Below are 8,415 nucleotides of genomic sequence, written 5' to 3' on the forward strand. Positions count from 1 at the left end.
CCCTAATCTTACATCATACACAAATATCAACTCAAAATGGATTAAAGCCTTAAACGTAACACCTGAAACTATGAAACTCTTAGATGAAAACAGGGAAAAAAACTTCATGACGTTGGTCTTGGCAATGATTTTATGAATATGACGCCAAGAGCGCAGAGAACAAAACCAATGATAAACAAGTGGAACTGCATTGAACTATAAAGCTTCCGCACAGCAAAGGAAATGATCAACAGAGTGAAAAGACAATGTAAGGAATGGGATAGAATATTTGCAGATTATGTATCTGAGTAGGGGTTAATATCCAAAAAAATAAGGAGCTCCCACAATTCAGTAGTAAAAATCTAATAAGCTAATTTAAAAGTGGGCTAAGGACTTGAATAGGCATGTCTCCAAAGAAGACAGGCAAATGGCCAACAGGTATATGAAAACAATGTTCAACATCACTAATCCTCAGGGAAATGCAAATCAAAATCACAATGAGATATTACCTCACACCTGTCAGGATGGATATTATCAACAAAAGAAAAGACAGTAAATGTTGGTGAGAATGTGAAGAAATTGAAACCCTTGTACACAGTTGGTGGAATGCAAAATTGTGCAGTCACTATGGAAAATAGTATTGAAGTTCTTCAACATATTAAAAATAGAACTGCCATATGATCCAGCAATGTCACTTCTGGATATTTATCCAAAAGAATTGCAATCAGGATATCAAAGAGATATCTTTACTCCATGTTCATTGCAGCACTATTCACAACAGCCAACGTGTGGAAACAACATAAATGTCTATTGACAGATACATGGATAAAGAAAATGTGGTAAATACATACAATGGAATACTGTCAGGCTTAAAAAAGAAGAAAATTCAGCAACACATGGCAGCATAAATGAACCTTGAGGACCTTATGCTAAGTGAAATAAGCCAGTCTTAGAAAGACAAATACTGCATGATTCCACTTGTATGAGGTATTTAAATAGTCAAAATCATGGAATCAAAGAGTGGAATGATGATTGCCAGGGGCTGGAAGGAGGGGAAAATGTGGAGTTACTAATCAGTGGACATAAAGTTTCAGTTAAGTGAGATGAATAAGCTCTACAGATCTGCTGTACAACATAGTACCCAAGGTCAACAATAATGGACTATGCATTAAAAAATTTGGTAGGAGGTGGAATATGACTCAGCCATAAAAAAGAATGAGATAATGCCATTTGCAGCAACATGGATGGACCTAGAGATTATCATGTTAAGTGAAGTAAGTCAGAAAGAGAAAGACAAATACCATATGATATCATTTATATGTGGAATCTAAAATATGACACAAATGAACTTATCTACCAAACAGAAACAGACTCACAGACGTAGAGAACAGACTTGTGGTTGCCAAAGGGGAGGGGGAGAGGGAGAGGGATGGAGTGGGAGGTTGGGATTAGCAGATGCAAACTATTATCTATAGGATGGATAAACAACAAGGGCCCACTGTAGAGCACAGGGAACTCTATTCAGTATCCTGTGATAAACCATAATGGAAAAGAATTTTAAAAAGAATGTATATATATATGTATAACTGATTCACTTTGCTGTACAGCAGAAATTAACACAACATTGTAAATCAGCTTCAATAAAATACATTAAAAAATTAGTTAGGAGGGTAGACCTCATGTTAAGCATTCTTACCACAATAAAATTTTTTTTAATTAGTTAATTTTTAAAAAGCTCCTTTTTCTTATTTTTCTCTTGGCTGCCAGGAAGTTTGGAGTTAAGGTCTCTGCTCAATAGTTTTGTCTTAGTTCTAGATTTCTGGGATTCCCATGCTCCCTACTCCATTACTCAGAGCTTAATCTACACATATCATTTAAAGAGTTTTACTGTACTTGGGCTTTTAACATTTTGGGAAGTTAGGCAGGGCATCAATGGAAGACAAACGAATGCTTCTCAAAGGCACAACAGTGATGAAGACGTTAGAACCCAGGCTGCCTACTTATCAAACTTGTGACTCTCTTTGAACGCTCTTGCAGGAAACTGAATTGCTCAGGACTTTAAAAAGTCATAGTTTTATTTTGGAGACTTCTAATGGTATTCACTACAGGAATTGAAACTGGAGGTGGAGTTGGGCAGGTGGAAAATGCCAGGCCCATCTCTATGGCACCACTGCGACCAAGGGGCAGTGTGCAGAGAGGAAGCACGGGGGGCACCGGGCCTCCTTTGGAAACCTCCCTGCCTCTCTTCCCTGCCCTGGACTTGACACACTCCTCCGCTGGCCCCCAGCATCCTGTCTTGTGGGCCAGGAGCACACCTTTGATACCTGTAACCCTAGCACCTAACGCAGCGCTTGAGTCATAAGAGACACAGACAATGAAAGGACAGACATAACACATTTCTTCTGAGCTCTGGCCTTGAGTCTCTAAAAGCATGGTGTCGGTGTTAATTAAAACAGGGAAGGGACTTTCCTGGTGGTCCAGTGGTTAAGACTTCGTGCTCCCAATGAAGGGGGCCCGGGTTCGATCCCTGGTCAGGGAACCAGATCCCACATGCATGCCGCAACTAAGAGTTTACATGCTACAACAAAGATCCCGCATGCTGCACTAAGACCTGGTGCAGCCAAATAAATAAATAAATATTAAACAAACAAACAAACAAACAGGGAAACTTAGAGGAAGAGCAGGGGCGGGGGCAATGGTGAATTTAGCTTGTTGAGTGTGAGGGGCAAGCCCTCCAGATGGTGACGTCTCCCAGCACTTAGACATTTCATATGAGCTCTGTGTGCCTCAGTGTTCTTATCCATACAATGGGGATAATCACAGATCCTGTCTCAGGGGGCTCTTGGGAAGGCCAGATAAGATGGGGTAAGTGGGCTTCCCTGGTGGTGCAGTGGTTGAGCGTCTGTTTGCCGATGCAGAGGACACAGGTTCGCGCCCCGGTCCGGGAAGATCCCACATGCCGCGGAATGGCTGGGCTCCTGAGCTATGGCCGCTGAGCCTGCGCGTCCGGCGCCTGTGCTCCGCAACAGGAGAGGCCACAGCAGTGAGAGGCCCGCATACCGCAAAAAAAAAAAAAAAGATGGGGTAAGTAAGGTGTCACAGCACTTGGTTCATTGCAAGCGCTCATGAGCATAACTGAAAGAAATAACTACCAGGCTAGATTTGGTCCCTTTCACCCCTATATTTCCTCCTCACTCAGGAAGTATGAATTCTGAATTCCCCATAATACATCTGACTTTGGCTGCTTCTTCCCTTGTGTCTCCTCTTTCCTCGACTCAGTCCCTCTTTGCCCACTTCAGAAGAGTTCTCCCAGCCTCTCCACCTCCCTCAGACCCAGTGCTGCCAGGTGACCTTCCTAGGCCGCACGGTGACACCCACCACCCCTGCCCCTACACTCACAACCCTCCACAGCGTCCACCGATCACTGGAGGAAGTCAGAACCAACCTGGTGCTCTCGGCCTAGCCTCATCTGCTTTTCCAACTGAATATTTTAACGCCCGTGATCTCTACCCTAACCCAAACCAGGTGCGATGCTATACTGGACCAGCAGCAGGTGCAGAGCAGCAGGAAACAGTCTGTTCGGTCACCCAGAGCTTGCTCATTCATTTTCTCGGGGTATTTTCACTGACTCCCTTACTCGCGGTGTGTGGAGCCCATCCCAAGCTCTGGGGCTTCACAGCTCTGCCTGACTCTGTGCAGGCGGCTAAGCCTCTCTGGTCTCAGCGTTCTTAACTTTGATGTTCACATAAATAAGCGAAGCGAAGAAGGAGTCTGGCACATAGAAGGGGCTCAGTAAGCCTGTAAGGGGCTTCTTCATTTCCTAAGGAGCCGGCCCTCACCTGTCTGAGGCCTGCTGGGAAACCGCAAGTCTCTCTTCATATAGGGAGAGGGCAGGGTCCTATCCAGACAGCTGAGATGACAGGAAACTTCAGTGTCGTCCCAGAGGGCTGGCATTAGAGGAAATGAAAAGGCTGTGTTGGCAGTAGACTCCCCACAGGGCACGGGTAGGTCTCAAGAGATTAGAAGGTCTGAAGTAGATGACCTAGCCCAGTCCCCTTATTTTGAAAAAGGAAAAAGCTGGGTCCTAATACCTGTAGTTTATCCTGGTCACAGAGTGAATAATACCGTGCTTCTCACTTTCTAAATCCAGCCCTGGTCAGTATCATCAAATACCTTCCTCATTTTATTTTATTTCATTAAAAAAATTTTTTATTTTGGGCTGCATTGGGTCTTCGTTGCTGCACGCAGGCTTTCTCTAGTTGCGGCAAGCGGGGGCTACTCTTCGTTGCAGTGCGCGGGCTTCTCATTGCAGTGGCTTCTCTTGTTGTGGAGCACAGGTTCTAGAGCTCAGGCTCAGTAGTTGTGGCTTGTGGGCTCAGTAGTTGTGGCTCGTGGGCTCTAGAGGCAGGCTCAGCAGTTGTGGCGCACAGGCTTAGTTGCTTCACAGCATGTTGGAATCTTCCTAGACCAGGGATCAAACCCGTGTCCCCTGGACTGGCAGGCGTATTCTTAACCACTGCGCCACCAGGGAAACCCACCTTCTTCATTTTAAAGGCTTTGGTCCCTTTTAATTTTATTTATTTTTTTGGGGGGGCAGCGCCGTGTGGCATGTGGGATCCTCATTTCGCGACCAGGGATTGAACCTGCACCCCCCTGTGTTGGAAGGGCAGAGTCTTAACCACTGGACCACCAAGGATGTCCGCTCCCTTTTTAAACTATACAGATGTAAGCTGTTTCAAGACAGACTATGTTCTATTTATCTTTGAGTTCTTACAACCCAGAACGGTGCCTGGCCCACAGTAGGCGCTTGCTAAATGTGTGTTGAGTGAATGAATGAAGGAATTGGACACACCCGTTTCCGGGGAATTGGCTCTCCATGGGATTTCCAGGGCCCCCTCTAAGGAATTCCCTGACGTACTGGTAGTAATGCCTAGAAGGTCTCTGTCAGGTCCATGACCTGGCATCAACAGGTGAATGTGCATACAAGAGCTTCTCAGCCATACGAGGTCATCAGGGCACTGCTGAAGCACCCGCATGGGAACACCAGACCACTATGTCCCCAAATAGGACACCTGGTAAGCATTCATAAGAAAGAACTTGACTGACTTGGAAAATGGCTCTTTACATGAGACGTTCCAGAAGGGAGAGCTGTTTCTTGGGAGAGACATTACTCTAACTGCAGGGGACACCTAGTCACAGTGGGCTTTTTCAAGACCCCAGAGTGGCAGCCAGATGACCCTGCCCCATGCTGACTTTCCTGGCCTTCTTTCATTAACAAACTTCGGGGAAACCAAGTGTCCGTGTGGCCTGGTTGCAGGTCTTTTTGATGATCGTGTCTCTTGGTTAGGACATGACTGAAACACATTTCTGAGTAGGATGTGAACCCTCAGAAAAGCTAACCCCAGAGACCCAGCATAGTTCTCTCGGCTGGCAGGCAGAGTGCTGAGTCTGGGGGTCCGTGTCCTCCTCTAAGCCTGACTTCCTTTCTCAAGAAGCCCCATGTGGCCCTTCCCAGGGAGCATCTCATAACCTGGGCGGACCGAGGCTGTTCTGTGAACCCTGAAACACACACTCGGTAAAAGTCATCCGCACTAACTCAGAGCAAAGAAGAAACTGCGGTCCTCACATTCCAGGCCTCCCTGGGGGCCACGTGTCCCCGTCAGCTGCACGCTCCTTTTGAGTCAGGCTGGGACCTGGGACCCTTTGCCGCAGTGCTTGCACCTGGACAAACGTCTCCTCCGGCAACAAAACACAAAGAAACTATAAGGGACTAAAAATAACTGCGTGCATGCATGGGCAGATTCTGGACAAACGATACAAAGAGACCAAAAAACCCCAAATGCCACTTCTGAAGAGCCCACAGCAAAACCTGGGTGTTGGGAGCAAAAGTAGGGTACTGCGCACGCCCCCTGCACGCAACACCACCTAAGGGGTGGGCAAAACACCTAAGCCACGCCTCCGGCCTGACCCTTGGACGCACCGCTACCCTCACCCCCATAAGGAACAAGCTTGCGCCACGCCCCCTCAGAGAGCCAGCAAGGGAAGCTATTACTTGTTCTCGCTCCCCCCTGCTGCCAATAAAGCTTTGGCGGAATTTCTTGTCTGGCATCTAGTCAATTTCTGTTGGGGGAGGGCGGAAGGCCAAGAACCCCGGTCGGTATCGCCTTCAGGGCTGGGACTCAGCTCAGCGGTGGCCACAGTGGCTCAAAGGCAGCATCAGCTAAACTCAGATCATCACTTCCTCCCCGCCCTCCGAGCCTGTGGGCAGAGGCCCTGGCACGTGGCGCCTGTATCCGAGTGCTGGGGGCAGCAGGCCTGTCCTGAGGCTGGCAGGGCTCTCACCCCATCAGATCTCTCCTACCCCGAAGTCACATGCCTAAAGTCCCTTTATTATAATTCATCCTTTGAATTCTTCCTGCTGTCTTTCCAGACCAAATGCCGGTAGGAGGCTCTCCTATGTTGTGACATTGTTCACGCCTTTTCTACTTGGAGAGATGAGACCTGGGACAGACTGGGCTGGTCCTTCAAGGCCTCTCGCACCCTGGGGCGGGGTGAGGGAGGAAGGGATCCTTCTTAATTTCCCTCAGGACCCACCCTTCTTACCCTGAATAACAGCATTCACTTTTCCAAAATGACTCAGAGTCCAGGTGTGAAGGTCATTCTCTGGGCACCCCCCCCCCACCCCGCGAAGGCAGCTTCTGGTGCAGGCTCGTTTGGGAGAGGGATTTGGCATCGTCTGGCTGAGAGCTGGAGAGGGCTGAGAGGGTCATTCCCTCAACAGAGGCTGGGTCTGCTCTGTAATTTCACTATCTTCTCTCAGAGGCACATGCAGGTTTTTTCCAGAGCAGAGGAGGACACAGCCCAAGAGGTTACTCCTTGAGTCCTTCGCCCTGGCACTTCCCCAGGGGTGCCTGGAAGGTGCCTTAGAGAGAGAAAGGGAAGAGCGGCCAGTTCCTTAAAGTCAAGACCAAGCCAGGAACCCAGATCACCCATCAGAATCATGCCAGAGGCTGCCTTCTCCTTCTCTTGTCTCTTCAACGCTACCCCAGCGCCCCATGTGCTTGTCTCCTGTACCTCCTGGGTCTTAAGTCGTTTGTAACTTGGGAACTTGGGATTCACTTCCAAGCCTTCAAGTGTGCTCCCTCCCCCACTAGCTCTGAACTCCCCGTTAGATACCTGGGAATGGACACGGCAGCCGCCTTTGCCTCCTCAGGCTGGTTTGGTCCGTCACCAGCGGTGTCCGGGTACTAACCGCAGGACACACTCATTTTCTGATCGCTGTACCCTCTGGATGGCTGCCAAGCCAGCATGCTCTTCTTTCACATCATAAAATCCTACCCAGCTTCCGAGAGAAACACGATGTCCATGTGTGACCTAGTCCCTCCCTCCTCCAGACCAGGGAGTGGTTTGTTTCTGCGACATCCCTCAGCCCTGCCTCTGCATAGTTTACCTCGAGGTGCGGATCTCATTGAGAGGAAACTTCACGTGCTTCTTTTCCTCCAGTGGCTTCTTCTGTGTATGGGATCTGACTGCTGAGTCGGGGCAGCATAATCCACTGAGCAGGAAAGTGAGAAACACACTCTGGTTTTCTCATGTTTTATTATGTCTATCTCTAAGAGAAAAAACTCTACTTTCAGTGGAATGAGAATCAGATGTAGTAAGCTTAAAATCCCAGCTCTTGCTGCTCTAATGGCCAGGATATTTAGGTTTTACTTTTCTCAGCCTGGAGTAGAGTATGTGTGTGAGTGTGTGTGTGTGTGTGCATGCACAATCATGTGCATGCATGCCCGTGTATGTGTTTGCTCATTGTTTCCCACTATGTAACGGTGATCTGAGAACATTTATATCTTTGGGCAGTGTCATTCGAATGAATATCATCTTGGAGTCTTATAGGACTCTACACTCCTCTGTTCAATCAGGATATACATTACCCTGCATTTCTCCTTTTGGATTGAAATGAATGTTAATCAGTATAAAGGAAATCACTGCCTTTTGGGTTTCAAGAAGTCTGTCATATGTCTCTACAGGCTGAAATCGTCTACAAAGAAAAATTATTGCTCAGTTGATAACTGCCAGGTTCATTCTCCCCATCCACAGGCCAAAACAACAAGTTGTTTCTATTTTATTTTATATACCTTATATAGTTTATATATTTATTTTATATCTCTTCCACTCAGAAATTATGTTGATTTTATATTCCCTTAGCTCCAGCAAGTGGTGGTTAATTTGGTTAGAATTAGTGATGGGCTTTTGTCTCCCAAAGAGTTGAAGGCTAAAGATTCTAGAAAGCTAGCAAATTTATTATTTTAAAGAGCTGACCATGCATTAACCGTCAGTAGACTGATGAATGACTTTTGTGCAATATTTCCCAACATGTGTTATGTGAAAATTATTTTCAGAGAAAAAGACTCCTGTCAAATAAATTTAGGAAATGCT

Source organism: Mesoplodon bidens (genome assembly GCF_964165515.1).
Source record: "Mesoplodon bidens genome assembly, chromosome: 1".
In the NCBI taxonomy this organism is placed as follows: domain Eukaryota; kingdom Metazoa; phylum Chordata; class Mammalia; order Artiodactyla; family Ziphiidae; genus Mesoplodon; species Mesoplodon bidens.